This window comes from Pelodiscus sinensis, chromosome 6, assembly GCF_049634645.1.
Source record: "Pelodiscus sinensis isolate JC-2024 chromosome 6, ASM4963464v1, whole genome shotgun sequence".
Lineage (NCBI taxonomy): Eukaryota > Metazoa > Chordata > Testudines > Trionychidae > Pelodiscus > Pelodiscus sinensis.
Genome location: NC_134716.1, coordinates 29,781,369 through 29,802,826, shown reverse-complemented (window position 1 = coordinate 29,802,826; position 21,458 = coordinate 29,781,369). Strand labels below are relative to the sequence as shown.

General features: G+C 43.1%; 1 protein-coding gene across 16 annotated transcripts in view; it reads right to left on the bottom strand.

Moving 5' to 3' along the window:
* RFX3 (regulatory factor X3) overlaps positions 1-21,458 on the bottom strand; it is a 249,452-nt gene that overhangs the window by 144,668 nt on the left and 83,326 nt on the right. For 2 of the 16 annotated variants that reach the window (XM_075931646.1, XM_075931647.1), the window contains exon 2: positions 345-386. The exons of 10 other annotated variants lie outside the window; for them this stretch is intronic. The gene's annotated coding sequence lies outside the window, so the exon portion shown is untranslated. Of the gene's footprint in view, positions 1-291; positions 319-344; positions 387-1,574; positions 1,653-21,458 lie in introns of those variants that run through there. 4 more of the 16 variants (XM_025181555.2, XM_075931653.1, XM_025181560.2 and 1 more) reach the window with 4 other exon arrangements.

Here is a 21,458-nt window from a genome sequence, read left to right as displayed (position 1 = left end):
AGCTAATCATGAAGAGGAGAATCTATAAAAGCAAGTTTTGTTTGTTCCTATGGCTTTATTATATTAATGTATTTAATATCTAGTATTGATTATCCTGTAATTTAATTATTTTTCCTTGTGTATTCATAAAAGTACTTATGACAACTATAACAAGAAATGGGAAATTACAGTGTGATTATATTATATTTGGTTAGCGAATAAGGAGACCTATGAAACACACTTAGCTCATACTTGCAAAATGTACAATAAATTACTTTTGAATCAATAAACATTTTGCAGCCTTCGGCCTACCGTACACAGTGATTAGATTGACTTGGTTGCTCCATGGACTGTGAAACACCAACCTGCATGTCAAACTTTTCCTCTCAGAATGTCAGTGATAAATGCTAAAACAAATATAAAATGTGATACTTAAAGGATACAAATTATGGCTATAAACATTCATACAATAGTTTAAAATACCTATCAAAGGCACAGTTGACTCCATTTAAAAAATGGCCATTACCATTCAAAAGTTAGTCCAATGAAAGATTTCCACTTTGTTATCTCCAATATCCTGAGACCAAGATCGCTACAAAATTGCATACTACTATTCAGTAATATTTCCTTTTCTGAGGTGTTTCATATTCTTAGAATATAAAGTGTTATAAATTATTGTTAAATTATCTACTGTAGATGTTAAATGCGCAGTTTTTAAACAGTATTCCCATCTTTCATAAAATGCAAATTTTTATGCTTATATTTATAGGCATCTGCACAGATATCTGTACGTAATAAAATGGATAAATACACAGGCTATATTGAGCCCTATGACAAAACCCAACAAATAAGACATCACATAGCAATAAAACAGCTCAAGCTACCTCTACTTGCTCCTAACTGCTCAATAAAATAACCAACCATATTTACTTCTATTTGTGTGATAAATCATTACATTTTCCTCCTAAAACACCAGGAAAAGCAAATGCATACATAAATTCCTGAAAACAAATTAAGAAGCGTGTATTTATAATTTTCTCGTAACTGATATCTAATATATAAGTGCATAATATGCTAAAATGAAATGTATTCCTCCTAAGCATGGAAAAAGCCTTTTAAAAAGTCACTTATTTTCCTATCAGAGGGGTAGCCGTGTTAGTCTGAATCTGCAAAAGCGACGAGGAGTCCTGTGGCACCTTATAGACTAACTGAAGTGTAGGAGCATAAGCTTTCGTGGGCAAAGACCCACTTCGTCAGATGCATGTCATCTGACGAAGTGGGTCTTTGCCCACGAAAGCTTATGCTCCTACACTTCAGTTAGTCTATAAGGTGCCACAGGACTCCTCGTCGCTTTTACTTATTTTCCTGTTTTTACCTGTGAAATAAATATACACTCTTATAAAACCCTTTATTGCCTACCAACATAAAAGCATGCAAAGTTTTCAGTATGTATTCTGTACTGTACAACTTGCTACCTTGGATGCAAGTACAGCAGCACTTGTAAAGAGTGTGACAAAAGATGGATAAGGCCATACAGAGAGGAAGAGCTAACATACTTTCCATTCTGGGCCCCGATCCAAAAATTTATTACTTACAGGTGGACCCTTGTGCCAATCCAGCAGGGAATTTGTGTCTTATTTCAGAGCTCATCTTGGAACTAACCATTTTGGTTTCTATGAAGAGGGAATTTAAAATTAAAATAAACCAACAGTGGAAAATATAAATTCTAAATCTATGCTTGATTAGTAGTCTTGATTTTAACACATAAAACAACACATTAATTTTAAAGTATTCTGTACTGATTTAAACTTGTTTATAATAATTTTTCCTAGATATATCTATCCAGATTTCTAGCACAGTATGTTATTATTTTCCTAATTTAATATAAAAATCATTTGTAGATGTGAGATGTCCAGAATACGGACTCTCTGCTTACATTGCCAAGTGCAATAAATATAAATTTAATATTTTTGTAATACCAAACCAGAAAGTATTTACACCAATAAACCTGGATCAAAATACATTTTCTATCATGCCACATTAAATGCTCTACTACAGAATGTTCAATAAGTGGACTGAGGACTCTGAAAGTATATCTACATACAAATTAAATACTGGTGGCAAATTCAGGTTCACAGAACTGTAATCCTTCAGTATAGACATTTGAGCTTGGGCTAGAGACTGGGCTCTGAGGCCCTACATGCATGAGCAATTTTATAGCCCCACAAACCCAAGCCAGTTGACCTGAGCCAACCATAGGTGTTTAACTGATGTGCAGACATATCCTAACAATAACCCACCTACGGGAACCAGTGGAGTTTAACAGGAATCAATAATAGCAATTCTCTTCACCTTCACCCGATACCACTTCTCTTGTTCATTCTCTTTTCAGGAATCCTTTGCTTGAGTTAGTTCTACAGAAAAAGGGAATCTTGACCTCAAGCAATAAAGCCACTGCTTATGTTCAGAGATTTTAGTCCCAATAATTACTACTTATTTTCCCTCGGAATCCTAGCAACAGTTTTAGATCAAACTGAGTACAGGCGGCCCCTGACTTGTGACGCATTCGGTTCCTGGGGAAGCAACATAAGTTGGGGGCGTCATAATTCGAACCCTCATTTACGATAGGCGTTGTGCACTGTCGTAAATGTGGGATGAGGACGTAAGTCGGAGGGTTTCGGCCCCTTCCACACTTACAAAAATGGTTATAAGTGCAGCGGTCGCATTTCAGAGGTTTTCTGTACTTCATTACTGCTCAGTTTCTCTTTCTTTAATTTTAGACCAAGCAAATTTTGGCTCCCTGGGGAGCAGTTCCATGGAGACTATCAATAATCATCCTTGTACCAAATTTCTCTGGATATAGCTCTTTATGTGTACGTGTATGTACATGTTTGTTTGTTTTGTTACTTTGTACACTAGGTCATGTATTTTCAAAGGAACATGGAGGAGTTAGATTCCTAACTCCTACTGAAATTCGTGGGAGGTGAGTGTTAGAATTCTTTAAAAGCTCCTTTAAAAATCTCAGTCTAGATGTACAATTCAAATAAAATTCACCCCGTGCACCTGAGTCAGCCTCAAGACACTATAGTCTGTACTAACCCTAGTTAAGAACTTAAGTGAGGCTTGTGTGATGAAAAGACAATTATTGTTTCCATAATGGTTATTCTTTGAGATGTACTGTTCATGTCCATTCCATGGAAGGTGTGTGTGCTTGCCACATGCACTGGTGCTGGTAGTTTTTCTCTCAGTGTTATCCATAGGAGACCAGCTCTGGCACCCTCTAGTGTAGCGTCCCTATGGCATGGTATAAGGGACCCTGCCAGCTCCCGCCATCCTCAGTGCATTCTTGTCAGAAATCTGACAGTGTGGAAGGAGGCTGGGCCATGGAATGGACATGAGAAACACATCTCAAACACCACCAGTAATGGAAAAGGTAACTGTCTTTTCTTCGAGTGTTTGCTCATGTCCATTCCAAATTATGCGACTTCCAAGCAATACAAACACAGATGGATAGGAAATCACGGACATGAAACTGGCAACACAGCTCTGCCAAACCCAGACTCATCTCTGGCCTCCTGAGTGATGGTGTAGTGTGCCATTACCATGTGATCCAAAGACCACATTGTCGCTCTGAAAATGTTCTGGAGGGGAACATTCACCAGGAAGATGGCTGAAAACACTTGCACTCATCTAGTGGATCTTTACTAGAGGCAGCAGTGGGAGCTGTGCTAATTCTTAACAGGTCCAGATACAGGAGGTGATCCTACTGGAGATCCTCAGAGGACATCAGAGGGTCCTTCATTCCCATTTGCTGTCATGATGAAAAGCTGCATTGACCTACAAAAGGGCTTGATTCACTCCAGGTAAAATGCCAAAGCATGGCAGATGTCCAGGAAGTATTGCCACCTCTCTTCACTGGTATTTTGTGGTTTAGAGCAGAACACTGGGAGGAAAACATCCTGGTTGATATAGCAGGAAGACTGAATGGGGTAGCAGCATCATGACAGTGTCCTGGATCTGGAGTGACCCTTCGAAAGCCAGTTGTTGAGATACGAATAGGTCAAGATGCCCTGATGAAGAAGATAAGCTGACACTACTGACATGCATTTCAGAAACACCTTCAATGACAAAGCCATGCTGAAGGGGGATAGAGATGTAGCCGTGTTAGTCTGGTGTAGCTGAAACAAAATACAGGACTATGTAGCACTTTAAAGACTAACAAGATGGTTTATTAGATGATGAGCTTTCGTGGGCCAGACCCACTTCCTCAGATCAAATAATGGAAGAAAATAGTCACAACCATATATACCAAAGGATACAATTTAAAAAAATGAACACACATGAAAAGGACAAATCACATTACAGAACAGAAGGGGGATCATAGAATCATAGAATCATAGAATAATAGGACTGGAAGGGACCTCGAGAGGTCATCGAGTCCAGCCCCCCGCCCTCAAGGCAGGATCAAGCTCCGTCTACACCATCCCTGACAGATGTCTATCTAACCTGTTCTTAAATATCTCCAGAGAGGGAGATTCCACCACCTCCCTTGGCAATTTATTCCAATATTTGACCACCCTGACAGTTAGGAATTTTTTCCTAATGTCCAATCTAAACCTCCCCTGCTGCACTTTAAGCCCATTACTCCTTGTCCTGTCCACAGAAACCAAGAGGAACAAATTTTCGCCTTCCTCCTTGTGACACCCTTTTAGATATTTGAAAACCGCTATCATGTCCCCCCTTAATCTTCTTTTTTCCAAACTAAACAAGCCCAGTTCATGAAGCCTGGCTTCATAGGTCATGTTCTCTAGACCTTTAATCATTCTTGTCGCTCTTCTCTGAACCCTTTCCAATTTCTCCACATCTTTCTTGAAATGTGGCGCCCAGAACTGGACACAGTACTCCAGCTGAGGCCTAACTAGTGCAGAGTAGAGCGGCAGAATGACTTCACGAGTTTTGCTTACAACACACCTGTTGATACAACCTAGAATCATATTTGCTTTTTTTGCAACAGCATCACACTGTTGACTCATATTCAACTTGTGGTCCACTATGACCCCTAGATCCCTTTCCGCCATGCTCCTTCCTAGACACCATGCTCCTTCCTAGACAATGTAGGGGAGGGAGGGGGGAAGGAAGGTGAATGCCAGTGACTTAATGATATTAGAGGTGGGGAAGGAAAAATGTCTGTGAGTTAATAGTATTAGAGGTGATAATTGGGGAAGCTATCTTTGTAATGTGTAAGATAGCTGGGGTCTTTGTTAAGTCCCATGCGGAGAGTGTCGAATTTTAGCAAGAATGCCAGTTCAGAGGATTCCCTTTCAAGTGCAGATTTGAATGTCTTCTGAAGTAGGATGCAGGTTAGCAGGTCATTGAGACTGTGTCCTTTCTGGTTGAAATGACAAGCAACTGTTTTTTCTTTGTGATCCTGTCTAATGTCTGTTTTGTGGGCATTGATTCTTTGGCGAAGGGTCTGAGACGTTTGTCCAATGTACATAGCAGACGGACACTTTCGGCACATGATAGCATAGATTATATTTCTGGAGGCGCAGGAATATGTATTCTTGATCTTGTAACTCACTTGGTTAGGCCCAATAATGGTGTCAGCAGAGTGAATATGTGGACAAAGCTGGCAGCGGGGTTTGTTGCAAGGGAAAGTCACAGACATTTTCCCTTCCCCACCTCTAATATCATTAACTCACTGGCATTCACTGTCCTTCCCCCCCCCCTACATCCCCCTTCTGTTCTGTAATGTGATTTGTCCTTTCCATGTGTGTTCATTTTTTTAAATTGTATCCTTTGGTATATATGGTTGTGACTATTTTCTTCCACTATTTCATCTGAGGAAGTGGGTCTGGCCCACGAAAGCTCATCATCTAATAAACCATCTTGTTAGTCTTTAAAGTGCTACATAGTCCTGTATTTTGTTTCATGCTGAAGGGGAGCACTGTGAATTAGTAGTACAGTAAAACTCCAATGGTCTGGCATCTGATGGTCCGGCACTCCTAATGGTCCGGCACCATCAGGAACCTGGAAGTGCTCCGGGCAGCCGGACCACTGGAGTTGCTCTGCCCCCAGCTTCCCCAATTCAGCCACTGCTAAAACTGACCAGCGGCTGAATCAGGGAAGCCGGGGGCAGAGCAGCTGAAGTGCTTCCGGGTTGGTCCGTAGCGCTTCCCCTCGGGGCTGCGGGACCCAACCTGGCAGCACCCTAGCTGCTCTACCCCAGGCGTCCCCAAGTCAGCCACTGCTGAAACTGACCAGCAGCTGACTCCAGGAAGCCAGAGCCACAGCTGCTCTGCCCTGGCTTCCTGGAATCAGCCCCTGATCAGTTTCAGCAGCGGCTGACTTGGGGACGCCTGGGGTAGAGCAGCTGGGGTGCTGCCGGGTTGGTCCAGTAGCACCGCTCCTCGGCGCTGTGGGACCAACCCGGCAGCCCCCCAGCTGCTCTGCCGCAGGCGTCCTGATTCAGCTGCTGCTGAAACTGACCAGCGGCTGACTCCAGGAAGCGTGGGGCAGAGCAGCTCTGCCTCGGGCTTCCTGGAGTCAGCCGTTGATCAGTATCAGTAGCGGCTGACTTGGGGACACCTGGAGTAGAGCAGCTGGGGTGCTGCTGCATTGGTCCAGTAGCGCCGAGGAGTGGCGCTGCGCGACCAACCCGGCAGCACCCCAGCTGCTCTGCTCCAGGAGTCCCCAAGAGCAGTTGGGGTGCTGCCGGGTTGGTCTCGCTGCGCCAAGGGTTGGCGCTACTGGACCAACCCGGCAGCACTCCAGCTGCTCTGCTGCAGGCGACCCCGATTCAGCCGCTGCTGAAACTGACCAGCAGCGGCTGAATCGGGGTCACCTGGGCAGAGCTGGACTATCGGAAGGGGGGGCTATGAGGAGTCTGGGGTGGCATCCGCCCCACCCCAGACCCCTCATAGCTCCCCCTTCCGATAGTCTAGCAAATCTGATAATCCGGCACCCCCTGGGTTTTAAAGGTGCCGTATTATCGGAAGTTTACTGTACATGGATCCGAGTGGGAAGCAGAGAAATGATCTGTGTCCTTGAAAGATCAATACACGAAAGTATGTGTCTTTCAAACAGAGGACAGCATACATATCTCCTGGATTCAGAGAGTGGATGGAAGCCAGAGAGGCCATACACAACTTCAGCCTATTGAGATAATTTTGAGTTCTTGCAAATTCAGGATGGGCATTAGATCACCTTTGGTCTTTGGGATTAGAAAGTAACACGAGTAAAACCCCTTGTCCCTGAAGACTTCTTCCACAGCCCCTCCCTGTAGCAGGCCCTGCATCCTCTGTTGCAGTAGACTCTCATGAAACAGATCCCCAAAGAGGGATGGAGATGGGAAAAATGGAGAAGGGCAGAATCCAGGACAGTGGCTGAAATATTGCTTCTGACTTCGACCGCTGCAGAGAGCAGGACAAACCAGCCTATATTGAGGTACAGGGCTGTTGGACCTAAAACACTTCCCTTGCCCTTCTTCTGGAAGGGCTCTTGCCTAGGCTAGCTGCGCTGCTGATGAGGGGACTGCACTTTAAACCATGTTCTCTGCTGTCCCAGGATATAAAGGCTCAGGAACCTGAGCATAGTGTACAAGTCCTTCAGCCCATGTAACTAACTGTCTGTTTTCTCAGCAAAAAGAGGTTGGCTATCGAAGGGGAGGTCCTGAACAGACTATTGGACCACCACTAATAAAACCAAGGACTGCAACCATGCTGCCCTCCTTACTGGTATGACTGAAGTCATAGTTTGCTCTGCAAAATCAGCTGCTTCAAGGCCAGTTGCAGTGCTGCCCTTGCCAATCTGCCTCTGAACTGCTCGGCAGTACCTTCTTCCCCTGTCTTTTGCATCTGGGGGGGGGGGGGGGGGTTCCAGATATGGCTGATGGCTTGTTAAAGTGTCCTGACACCAATTTACACCCTTGGGACAGCTGTGGGAACCCCTATGGGTTTATATACCCATGATGCCATAGGGGAGGACCAGTGCTATCAACACAGTACCATGACCCACTATAGGTATTCTTGGTCCGACTCCAAGCCCTGAGATGGAGGGCCATTTTCCAGAGACTGGTACCACTCCAAGGCCAACCAAACGTCCCATCATCGGCTGTGTCCACCACCACGTTACAAATGGGATCTGTATGTATGCAAAGGCCTACTGTTGCACTGGATTTGAGGGGCAGAATGTGATCATGCTAATTGTAGTCATATTATGTGTATGCAGGCATCAGGAACTAATGAAGAACACCACACATAGTTAAGGTAGAATTTGGACACAGGCTTTTAAAAACAGGGTCAAACTTAACTGGCAGTTTCTGCTAATTAGAAAGGGAGGAAGGGCTAAATATGTAAACAATGAATACTGAAAACATTGGTTGATGGACAGCCTTGAGTGTCTGATATTATAAATGCATTGAAAGATAGAAAAATGATATTAAGAGTCATTATGACATGAATTTTGTAGAAGTTAGATATAAAAGGTTAGAGCAGTTTTCTGAAGCCATCTTGAGAGATGTTTTTCCCAACACGCTTTCTCCCTGTTGGGTGAGTAACCTACCACTGCAAACCCGCTGTTAATTATTCAATACTCTCTCAGAATATAAGTAAATATCTGGGATATTTTAAACCGTTGCTTAGGTCTGTGTGTGTTTAAATCTAATAAACTGAAGTGTTGGACACAAGCATGCTTCCTTGCATTTTTCCTTGATCAGCCAAAATTTTTTAGTTCTGTTAATTTATACTTTATACTTCCCGGACTGAAATAATTAAGTTGACTCTGTTGGGAGTTCTGATAACTCTGGATAACATCACCATGCCAAGATCCCGGTAATCACTGTTGGCATTCAGTGGATCCACAATGGCTCCCTGACAATCTGTGCCAAATGCTTCCTAACTGATGCCAAATGGTAGAGCCAGAGCATGACCAATGTTAGGATGTCAACCGTGACCAGTGTCAGTAGGTTGATGACCAGTGCCAACAGTCTCAATGGAGGCTTTCACAAGAGCAGCACTGAACTGAAGGGGAGTGGCTATGATGTTCCCATTACCAGGATAACAGGGTCGTCCATGTCTCAGAAGATCTATGCCGTACTACCAGCAACCAACGTGTCCAGCCCGCAGACTCACGGCTGGAGTCTTGAGACCAACACCAAGAGTTCCAACTAGAAAGAAGCCCTACGTCCAAGCATCATGGCTCTAAGTGGGCAAGTGCTGGCGTTACACTCCCTGAAGTGGCAAGCAGAGCCACACTGATGGGGACCAAGAGAATGGTCCAAGCACAGACTTATCCCTTGATCTGGGAGCTGCCATCACTGCTGGCAGAACCTCTGGGGTCAACAGCATCTCCAAGTGCTAGATTCCTGTGCTGTCTGGGATGGCAGGAGTGTCCTGGGATGGACTAATCTGCTCTACCAAAGCTGGGGTCTGACTCCCACTTGGAGGTGATGAGATGCTCTTTGTGGGTCTACATTCGCCTCCCATCCTCTCCTTGCCTTTGCGAACAGGAGACCAACCTCTTCCAGTCATCGTCTTATTATTGGCTAGTGTCAGGCATGTGCATTTTCACTTGTCTTATGATGGTACTGTTGGGGCATGCCACACCGAAGCCACAGTGTTTTGTGCAGAGTTCAATTGTGACTATGCCAATTCCATAAGGAGTGCTTCAAGTCAAATGTCCTGCTCTCCCAGAGTGAGGCTTAAAGATTTTGCAGATGTGACACCTGTCACTAATATAGGACTCCCCTAATCATCTCAAACAACTGGCATGGGGGTCACTGACCAGCATAGGCTTTTTACACTGGTCACAGTTCTTAAATACCAGGAAGTGAGGCATGCCCTGGTAAGTCCCATCTGGGACCCTATAATTAAATACCACCACATTCAGGGAACTAAAGTTTGTCAAACGAAAGGAACATTCCAGCACTGTCACTGGCAGTAAGAAAGAACCGAGAGGGGAGGCTGGCAGTTCCCCTTATTGGGCATCACTCCATGGGAATGCCAGAGCTGATCCCCTACAGATACCACTGAGGATGAAACTTCCAGCACTGGTGCATGTAGCGAGCACACAAACCTAACAGACTGGACACGAACAAGCATTCAAACAAGGTTTCATGTAGGATCTGGAGATGAATGTCACCTTAACTGAGTGAATCTCTTTTAAACAAAGAGATAAATAACTAGATATGTAAAAGACTTTTTAAAATGAGTTTTCTTTTCCATGAACTAATCCATTATTATATGTAAACAAATTCCACTATTAAAAAGGTATGCAAATACCTTTGTCAAGCTTTTATAAACAGAAACATAACTAAAATCCAATATGCTTTACAGGAGGAGGGAAAGAGAAGAACTGAGAAGCAATGTTACTCTGAACATAGCTAAACATATAACATGTAAGAGTAGATGTTAACCATAAATTGGAGATAAATAAAAAATAATCTCCCTTTTCATCCTTCACTCAGCTGTAACAACTTGAAATGGTTGCAAGTACTAGATGCAGCAGTAAATGAGAACTACATATCATTTCAAAGATACTAGAATTAATACATTGTGCTGAAATCAGTGTTAACACTGTCCCATTTCCTCTTCTATGAAGTATCTCCTACCATGAATGCTGTACAAGGTACCTGTATTTATTATATAAGGTGACAGAGCTTCTGTTACAAATACCTGCATGGTAATCAATGAAGTATTAAGAACAGAAAAATATAGGAGGGAATGGATGGCTTAGGGCACTGGTAACTGGATAAAACAACTTTCCATCTCAAGGTTGTTAGTCCAAACATCTAGCCAAGTTGGTAAGGACAAAAAGTTGTCATCTACTGGCCATTTGGTGATCTTTGTAATATGACGGTTTCAGTTCAGTTTTACCATATTTAGCACTAGCCCTAAACACTAGAGTATCTGTGGTCTGGCAATCTGCTATTCATACACAAATGCCTGTCACAGTACAAAGGGACACAGCAGTTAATAAAGCTATATATGTGGAAGGAAGGTTTCACTGGCAGGCATGCAGTTTTAGGATCATGGCCATTCATTCAAACTACTGAAGGGCACATATTTAAAAAAAACAAAACCAACCCCCCCCCCCCACCCCCAAAAAAACCCCTTAGCTTCTAAAACACAGGCTCAATCCTTCCAACGCCTACTTGCACATGAATAAACCTCACTCAGTTATGTAAAGATGTTCATGTGTGTTCACAGAATCATCTTGAATCTGTTAAGTTCTTATTTTTTAAAGATTTTTAACCAAATGCCACAACTTGCAACATTCTAGGAGTTCTAACAAGTTAGCAGCTGACTGCTGTTTCCACTTATAGAAGCTAACGCCAGAGCAACAAAAAAGTAAGTACTTTACAATAATCATGCTTTCAAAATGGAACCAGTGATTATTTTAAAGCACTTACCCACCCTGCTTTTTCCCTGACCCCCTCCAATCTGACATCCATTTCTATAGCAACAGGAGCGGGCAGCTGAGTCGTAAAGAAATCACTTAGATTTCAGCCATGGCTGCAGTTGTCCTCAGCAAGTGACATTTCTGAAATAAAACCTAGAGGCTTGAGAATCAAATGAGATTCCTAAGGTCTAAGGCCCCAATTTTGTAAATAGCTACTACAGTGCTGCCTACATGATCCAGGCGTAATATTTTAACTTTGAGGAAATAACTACATGAAGCATGATTAAAGTGGGTAAACTATTTTCCCAAGCAATATTTTCCCCTTTTTCATCACAAAGATTTGATTCGCTTCAAGAAAGTAAAATCAGTTACTCTTTATTAGCTAATCCAACACAATCAGGACCTTTTAAAATCAGAGGATTCCTTTCCTACACATAAAGCACAAATGATGGTGATGATGATAATCAGCTCTCATAAAATTTGTCATGTATAAATCTCAAAGCATCATACAAAAGGAAGGTATGAAAAAGTATTTGAGGTTTACTCATCTGAAGTGAAAATGCATAACCACAACCCAAGGTTGGGCACAGGATGGCAATTCTTTCCATTTGCACCACCCCCATTGAGTGCTGGGGCTACTGGCTCTGCATAATCATGGATACCTTGGTCCTTACCTTCACCCATCCCAGAAGCACCCACACTGTCAAGGAGGTGATCTGGAGGCTCCACTGAGTGAGAACCACACAGGTGCCCCTATGCAACTGTACTGAAAGTCACAAGTAGTTCTGAGGGCCTTATGCAGCCCACTGTCATCTAAATGAAATCACGCAGTTTATAAATAAATACAATTATTTCTAATCAGAATAAAATACAAATATAACACAACTACTCCACAGAATGCTCAGCAGGAAACTGAAACAATGGCAGAAACATGCACCATTACTTATATGAGGGGTGCAGAATATCATCTGATGTATTAAGTCATGAATATTTAGCTCCAATAGACAGATTTTTAGATTCCAAGGCCAGTAGGGACCATTGTGATCATTAATCTGACCTCCTGTATAACATAACCTCCAGAACTTCCTCAAAAAGAATTCCTAAAACATATATTTTAGAAAAACAACCAATCAATTTAAAAATTGTTAATGATGAACCCCATTGGACATGATCCTTGAATAAGTTGCTCCAAAGTTTAATTACACAGTTAAAAATGTACACTTTATTTCCAGTCTGAATTTGTCTACCTTCAACTTCCAGCGATTGGATTGGGATGTACTTCTCTCCACTAGACAGATAAGCTCATTATTAAATATTTATTTCCTGTGTAGGTATTTACAGATTTTAATTAAATCACCCATTAACCCTTCTCTTCATTCAACTAAAAGTAAGCTCCTCGAGCGTATCACCATAAGGAATGTTTCTACTCCTTGAATCATATCCTTTCTCTTCTCAGAACTCTCTCGAATTTATCAGCATCCTTCTCAAATGTTGCACACCAGAACTGGACAAAGTATTCCAACAGATATCGCACCAGCGACAAATACAGGGGTAAAAAAAATTCCCATTTATACATCCAAGGATCGCATTAGTCACAGTGTTGCACTAGAAACCAATTATCTGTGATGACTCTCTAATCTTTTTCCGAGTCACTGCTGTCCAGGATAGAGGTCCCCATCATAATTTCTAAAAAGTAATCTAAAATCTTTTTGCAAGAATTCTCAACATTTTGCATGCTCCAAATAGCAAAGATGAAGGTCTTTTAAGACATTTATTTTATTGGGAGGTCTTTTAGTTTTGTTTTTCAGGTGTCCCACGCACCTAGGTACCCAGTTCTTTTTTGTGGGTAATCTCAGTACACACATACCCCAAGAACTACACTGGGTACACAGAACAAATCAACTGCTGGACAGTGGTGTGGTAAAATAACAGATTTTTACTATACTGTTTGATTTGGGAGAAATATCTTGATTTTATACCTCATAAGGTATATATCCAAATTATTAAAAAAAATAAAACTTTGAAGTTCAGAAAATATACTAAGGCCAAGTCTACATTGGCACTTTACAGCAATGTAACTTTTTGGTTCAAAGATGTGAAACATTCCCTCTCCCCCAAGCACAGAAAGTTACAGCACTAATGTGAACCAGGCTACAGTGCTGGGAGCAGTGCCTTAGAGTTGTTGTTACACTTCAAATGTGTAGGCGTGCTTATCGACTAATCAAATAGTTGATTCAAATTGTATCAACTATTCAACTAGCCAATTAATCTAAATTTAACATCCCTACCATCGAAGGTACATCAGTATCAGGCAGATACGTATGCTAAGTGGCATCTGGCTTTAAGTTGTTTGACAGGATTAACAGTCTTTTTCATATCCACTGCCTTTAGAGCAGTGGCAACTTTGTTCCAAGATTCAAACTGGCACCGACATGTATCCCAATGACAGATATTTATGTAGGTCCTTAAAGATAGCCACCTTCTCCCATAGATGGAACTGATACTTATGTATCACAACTTGATTTGAGACTCTGATACCTACACTGGATGAGGAGATCTTCCTGCCCAAAGTATCCAGCTTCTTTCCTTTCTTGTCAGATTGGGTATAACACATCTTTCCTCCTTTTACCTTTTGGACAGCTGCAACTGCCACCAGAGTTGGAAGCAGGATTTGTGTGAAAACTCTCCTAGTTCTGCTGGTAAACATGTTCAGCCATCTTAGGGTACGTCTAGACTACATGCCTCTGGCGACAGAGGCATGTAGATTAGGCTACCAGGCATAGGAAAATGAAGCAGCAATTTAAATAATCGCCGCTTCATCTAAATTTACACGGCTGCCACGCTGAGCCGATCAGCTGTTTGTCGGCTCAGCGCGGTAGTCTGGACACGCGGGTGTCGACATCAAAGGCATTTGTCGACCACCCAGGTATGAGGCATACCTGGGTGGTCAACAAATGCCTTAGAAGTCGACACCCGCACGTCCAGACTACCGCGCTGAGCCGACAAACAGCTGATCGGCTCAGCGTGGCAGCCGTGTAAATTTAGATGAAGCGGCGATTATTTAAATTGCCGCTTCATTTTCCTATGCCTGGTAGCCTAATCTACATGCCTCTGTCGCCAGAGGCATGTAGTCTAGACGTACCCTTAGACACAGAATCTCTTCCAATACGGGTTTTGTGATCTTGGAATTAGGGAATCTCATAAATATCAAAAACAGGATGAGAGGTTTAGTATCTTCAAAGTAAAAGACAAGCTCATGAAATTATATGGCAACTTCAGAAATGGAAGATGCTGAACCAATTCTTATGTTGTCATTTAGTCACCAGTTTTAAGTCAGTGTCCAAGAATTGTACTTTTGCCATAGGATCTTCTTCTGAAAATATAGGTGGCATCATTATAGGCAAGTGATCTCTAAATCCTGGTGTTACAGGTTGATCTAGAAATATCAGATCTGAAGAACGGGTCTTCCCCTGACATCTTGGTGGGGATGACATCCTGAAAGGACAGCTATATCATTCCATCCTCAGAGTATCCTTAAAAAGGTCAGTAAGACCCTCCAGTCCGTGGAAGAAACTGCCGATCCTACTATTAAGTCAATCCTACTATTAGTCAAGTTTGCTATATTAGACCCTACCAGTCTAGTCTGTGTCTATATGGACACTGGCTTACTGAACATTAGAACATAAGAATGGTTATACTGGGTCAGATCAAAGGTTTGTTTAGCCCAGTATTCTGTCTTCTGACAGTGGCCAATGCCAGGTTCTTCAGAGGGAATGAACAAAACAAGTAACCACCAAGTGATCCAACCCAGGTTGCCATTCCTAGCTTCTGGCAAACAAGAGGCTGGAGCCACCATCCCTGCCCATCCTGACTAATAGTAATTAACAGACCTATCCTTCATTAATTTATCTCAGGGCTGGGCAAGATGCTGCCTGGGAGCTGGATCCAGCCCACTTAACACTTTGATCTGGCCGCTTTCTATTTATATCCGGCTGCCCATGCCACTGAATTTCCAGACAGTGGCCCAGGCAGCAGGATCCTATTTAAATGGCCCGTGGCTCCCTGTTACGGTGCTACCCTGGCAGGAGCCGGATCTCCTAGCCCTTTAAATACTTTAGCAATTCTGGGTGGCTGCCAGGCAATACGCTAGTGACAGGGCCAGGAGCTGTGAGCCCTTTAAACAACAGAAAATTAAAAGGTCCGGCTCATGGCCTCGCCATTACCGTGATGCCTGGCAGTCACCCGGGGTTGCTGCACTTATTTAAAGGACTCCTGGTCACGACACCACCCCAGCAGGGACCGGAGTCATGAGACCTTTATATAGCCACAGCAACCCCAGACACCTGTAAGCAGAGGGCCAGGAGCCATGAGGGAAGGTTAGTCTCCAGCCCTGCCCCTTCTCCCCCAGGCCTCAACCCTTCTGGGTATGGAGCTTGCCCATGTTCCAAAATTCATTAATTTATTGCCCATCCCTGAAATATCTAGGTTGCGGGGGGAGTTTTAATACAGTTATAGTCTTGGCCTTTACAACATCCTCTGGCAAAAAGTCTCAGGTTGGTGCATTGTCTAGTGTGATTGTTAATGAGGTGAATGAAACCAAGGAGGTCAAATAAACTGTCTATCCCTATCTAACTCAATATCACTCCGTGGATCTGACTTGGGTCTAAGGCAGTAGATAATGGTGAAACAAAGGGTCTTGGCAACTTTATACCTGAAAAGGGGAAGGCAAATTTATGAAGAGTTCACAGACATTTTAAGAGGTGGAGGGAGGGAGTTGTTTCAGAGAAATCTGAATACAATGTACAACCTTTTTATCTTTTTCCTGTAGTAAAAGCAGGAGCAGATGCATCAACTGTTTTTCTTTATTCCCTCCTTCCTTTTAGAATAACAGTAATTTTAGTACTGTCTGGATCCAAAAGTAATTACAGATTCAAATGATGGAACTGGATTATGAGTTAAGAGTTATGCTAAAAGTCCTGAATTATTAGACCTGACATTCAGAATAGTAACACTCAGAGGAAAAATATGACTAATGATTGAATTATGGGGGGAAAGTAGGGATGCTATGGTACTTTGCAGATTTTCCCTTTTTTAGGCAAGATTGCTGTGCATGGGTCCCCAAGCATTTCAGCAGTTTGCAATTAGGCTCTGGCCACACTGAAAATACACATCAAAAGGCCTTGTTAGTGGAAAATTAAGGTTGCCTGGTACAGGCAGTCCCCGACTTACGCGGATTTGACTTACGTCGGATCCGCACTTATGAACGGGGCTTTTCTCGCCCCAGAGCTCACGGGCGGCGGCCCAGGTGGCGGCTTTGCTCCCGGGCAAACGAGCAAAGCCGCTCAGGCGGCAGCTTTGCTCGGGTGTCCCTGGTCTGCTGGGGGGGGGGTCCAGCGGCTTTGCTGGACCCCCCCCAGCAGACCAGGGAGACCGGGAGCAAAGCCGTGGAGCACGCCCGCAAGGGAACAGCTCAAGCGCGCCCGGGCTGTCCCGCTGCAGGCGTGCTCCGCGGCTTTGCTCCCCCTCTCCCTGGTCTGACCAGCAGACCAGGGAGATGGGTAGCAAAGCCTCGGAGCACGCCAGCAGTGGGACAGCCGCAGCGCGCCTGGACTGTCCTGCTGCCTGCGAGCTCTGCACCTTTGCTCCGCGTCTCCCAGGTCAGCAGACCAGGGAGACGGAGCAAAGCCGTGGAGGACTTGGGCGGTCCCGCCACCCCCGTCTCCCTGGTCTGCTGGGGAGAGGGGGTGCAGCTAGTGCCCCCCCCCCCCAACAGACCAGGCTTTTCTTGCCTACCCCTGGGGTAGAGCAGCTGGGGGCTGCCGGGTTGGTCCCACAGCGCCGCTCCGGACCAACCCGGCAGCACCCCAGCTGCTCTGCCCCAGGCGTCCTGATTCAGCCGCTGCTGGTCAGTTTCAGCAGCGGCTGAATCAGGACGCCTGGGGCAGAGCAGCTGGGGTGCTGCTGGGTTGCTCCAGTAGCGCTGAGGAGCCGCGCTACTGGAGCAACCCAGCAGCACCCCAGCTGCTCTGCCCCAGGCGTCCTGATTCAGCCGCTGCTGAAACTGACCAGCGGCTGACTACAGGAAGCCCGAGGCAGAGTTGCTCTGCCCCGGGCTTCCTGGAATCAGCTGCTGATCAGTTTCAGCAGCAGCTGACTTGGGGACACCTGGGTTTCTTAAGTTGAATCTGTATGTAAGTCAGAACTGGCATCCAAATTCAGCCGCGGTTGAAACTGATCAGTTTCAGCAGCGGCTGACGCCAGTTCCGACTTACATACAGATTCAACTTAAGAACAAACCTACAGTCCCTATCTTGTACGTAACCTGGGGACTGCCTGTAATTTGTACCCTTCAAAACCATCAAGTTCAGCAAAACTCAAACATTTGAAAACCAGAACATGGAGAGTTAAGGTAAACACCAGTGAAACCTTAACTCTTCCCCTTGGAGTTGGTAGTAGCCACTGGGAAATACATGCACATCACCTACATTCTTTATGTATGATGTAGCTTATACTGAATGGTAACAAGATGAAGTAGCTTGTAAAAGCTGCAGTTGTAATATCAGGTGAACTGGGAATTAGTTTAACTGTCATACAGGAGGAGTAGAGTGGGACGGCTACCACTGATGGCTTACATACAACACTCTTATTAATACACTCCATATCACTATTAGCCTTTTAAAAACGGATTCATACAGTTTACGATCCACTATAATCCTCAGATTCCTTTCTGCAGTACCACTACTTAGCTAATTATTTACCATTTTGTAGTTGTGTACTTGATTTTTCCTTCCTAAAATGATGTACTTTGCACTTGTCTTTATTGAATTTCATCTTGTTGAGTTCAGACCAATTCTCCAATTTATCAGAGACCTTTCAAATTCCAAATTTGTCCTCCAAAACATTTTCAATTCCTTCCTAGCTTTATGTCATCTTAACATTTTATAAGCACATACTCCATTCCATTAGCTACACCTCGTGGAATTCTGTGCCATTGTGCATGCACATAATTAATGAGCCAAATTATGTCAAAAACCATTTCCTGAATATTTTAATTGACTGTATTTTTGTAGGCATTCTTGCTGACAGGTATTTTGAAATAAATGACCAAAATAACTGAAACTGGTGTGATTATCTGGTGCTTGGACAAATAAAATTTGTAGAATTTGAAAATATTGTGTGCGGAATTTTTAATTTTTTGGCACAGAATTCCCCAAGGATTAAATCATCCATGTTATTAAAAAATATTGAAAAGTACTAGTCCCAGGACTGATCCCCGCAGGACCTCACTTGATACAGTTTCTCAGACAGTGAACCATTGATAATTATCCTGAGTAATGTTTTTCAACCGCTTGTTCACCCCACATTAATTTAATATATAGCACATTTTCCTAGTTTGCTTATGACAATGTCATGTGGGACTGTCAAAAACTATACTAAAATAAAGATATACCACATCTACTGAACTCCCCACCCGATAAACAGTAACCCTTATGAAGAAGGAAAGTAAGTGGGTTTGGCATGATTTATAGACTCATAGACTTTAAGGTCAGAAGGGACCATTATGATCATCTAGTATGAACCCCTGCACAATGTAGGCCACAGAATCTCACCCACCCCCTCCTAGAATAATCCTCTCACCTATCTCAGATAGTGAAGCCTTCAAATAGTTTGAAGACCCCAAGATGCAGAGAATCCTCCAGCTGTGACGTGTACCCCATGCTACAGAGGAAGGTGAAAAACCTCCAGAGCCTCTGCCAATCTACCCTGGAAGAAAATTCCTTCCCGACCCCAAATATGGCGATCAGCTGAACCCTTAGCATATGGGCAAGACTCACCAGCCAGACAGACACCCAGAAAGTTCTCTATAGTAACTCCTATCATCCCTCCATTGACCTATTTACCACTGATAATGAATGGTCAATTAATTACCAAGATCATGTTATCTCAACAAATCATCCCCTTCATAAATCCATCTAGTTTAATCTTGAAGTCTGCTAGATCTTTTGCCCCCACTACTTCCCTTGGAAGGCAGTTCCAGAACCTCACTCCTCTAATGGTTAGAAACCTTCGTCTAATCTCAAGTCTAAACTTCCTACTAGTCACCTTATATCCATTGTTCTTGTGTCCACATTGGTATTAAGCTTAAATAATTCCTCTCCCTCCCTGGTATTTATCCATCTAATATATTTAAAGAGTGCAATCATGTCCCCTCCCCCCCCTCAGTCTTCTTTTGGTTAAGGTAAACAAGCCAAGCTCCCTGAGTCTTCTTTCATAAGACAGGTTTTCCATTCCTCGGATCATTCTAGTGGCCCTTCTCTGTACCTGTTCCAGTTTGAATTCATCCTTCTTAAACATGGGAGACCAGAACTGCACACAGTATTCCAAATGGGGTCTCACCAATGCCTTGTATAATGGCACTAACACCTCCTTATCCCTAATGGAAATACCTCGCCTAATACATCCCAAGACCGCATTAGCCTTTTTCACGGCCATGTCACAATGGTGGCTCATAGTCATCCTATAATCAACCAGGACTCCGAGGTCCTTCTCCTCCTCCGTTACTTCCAACTGATGTGTCCCCAGCTTATAACTAAAATTCTTGTTATTAATCCCTAAATGCATAACCTTACACTTCTCACTATTAAATTTCATCCTATTGCTATCACTCCAATTTACAAGATCATCCAGATCTTCCTGTATGATATCCCGATCCTTTTCTGAATTGGCAATACCTCCTAACTTTGTGTCATCCGCAAATTTTATCCGGGTACTTCCACTTTTGGTGCCTAGGTCAGCGATAAAAAGATTAAATAAAATTGGCCCCAAAACTGATCCCTGAGGAACTCCGCTAGTAACCTTCCTCCAACCTGACAGTTCACCTTTCAGTATGACCCGCTGTAGTCTCCCCTTTAATCAGTTGCTTATCCACCACTCAACTTTCATATTAATCCCTATCTTTTCCAATTTAACCAATAATTCCCCATGTGGTACTGTATCAAATGCCTTACTAAAGTCGAGGTAGATTAGATCCACTGCATTTCCTTTATCTAAAAAATCTGTTACTTTCTCAAAAAAGGAGATCAGGTTGGTTTGGCACGATCTACCTTTTGTAAAACCATGTTGTAATTTGTCCCAATTGCCATTAGCCTCAATGTCTGTAATTACTTTCTCCTTCAAAATTTTTTCCAAGATCTTGCATACTTCAGATGTCAAACTAACAGGCCTATAGTTACCCAGGTCGCTTTTTTCCCTTTCTTAAAAATAGGAACTATATTAGCAATTCTCCAGTCAAATGGTACAACCCCTGAGTTTAGAGATTTATTACAAATTTTTGCTAATGGACTTGAAATTTCATGTGCCAGTTCCTTTAATATTCTTGGATGAAGATTATCTGGGCCCCCCGATTTACTCCCATTAAGCTGTTCAAGTGTGGCTTTTACCTCAGATATGGTAATATCTACCTCCATATCCTTAGTCCTCATTAAAGACTGAAGCGAAGTATTTGTTCAGATATTGGGCCATTCCTAGATTATCCTTAACCTCCACTCCATCCCTAGTAATTAGTGGTCCTACTTCTTTTTTTTGTTTTTTTCCTATTTATATGGCTAGAAAACCTTTTACCATTCGTTTTAATTCCCTTTGCAAGGTCCAACTCTACATGACTTTTAGCCTCTCTCACTTTGTCCCTACAAGCTCTAACCTCAATAAGGTAGCTTTCTTTACTGATCCCTCCCATCTTGCACTCCTTATATGCTTTCTGCTTTTTCTTAATCACCTCTCTCCGATGCTTGCTCATCCAGCTTGGTCTAATACATCTGCCTATCAATTTGTTCCCCTTTTCTTGGGATACAGGCTTCTGACAGCTTATGCAACTTTAGCTTAAAATAATCCCAGGCCTCTTCCACCTCAAGATCCATAATTTCTTTAGAGTCCAATCAACTTCCCTAACTAATTTCCTTAATTTATTAAAATTAGCCCTTTTGAAATCAAAAACCCTAGTCTCAGATTTATTTTTTGTTTATCCTTCCATCTAATTTAAACTGAATTAGCTCATGATCACTCGAGCCAAGGTTGTCCCC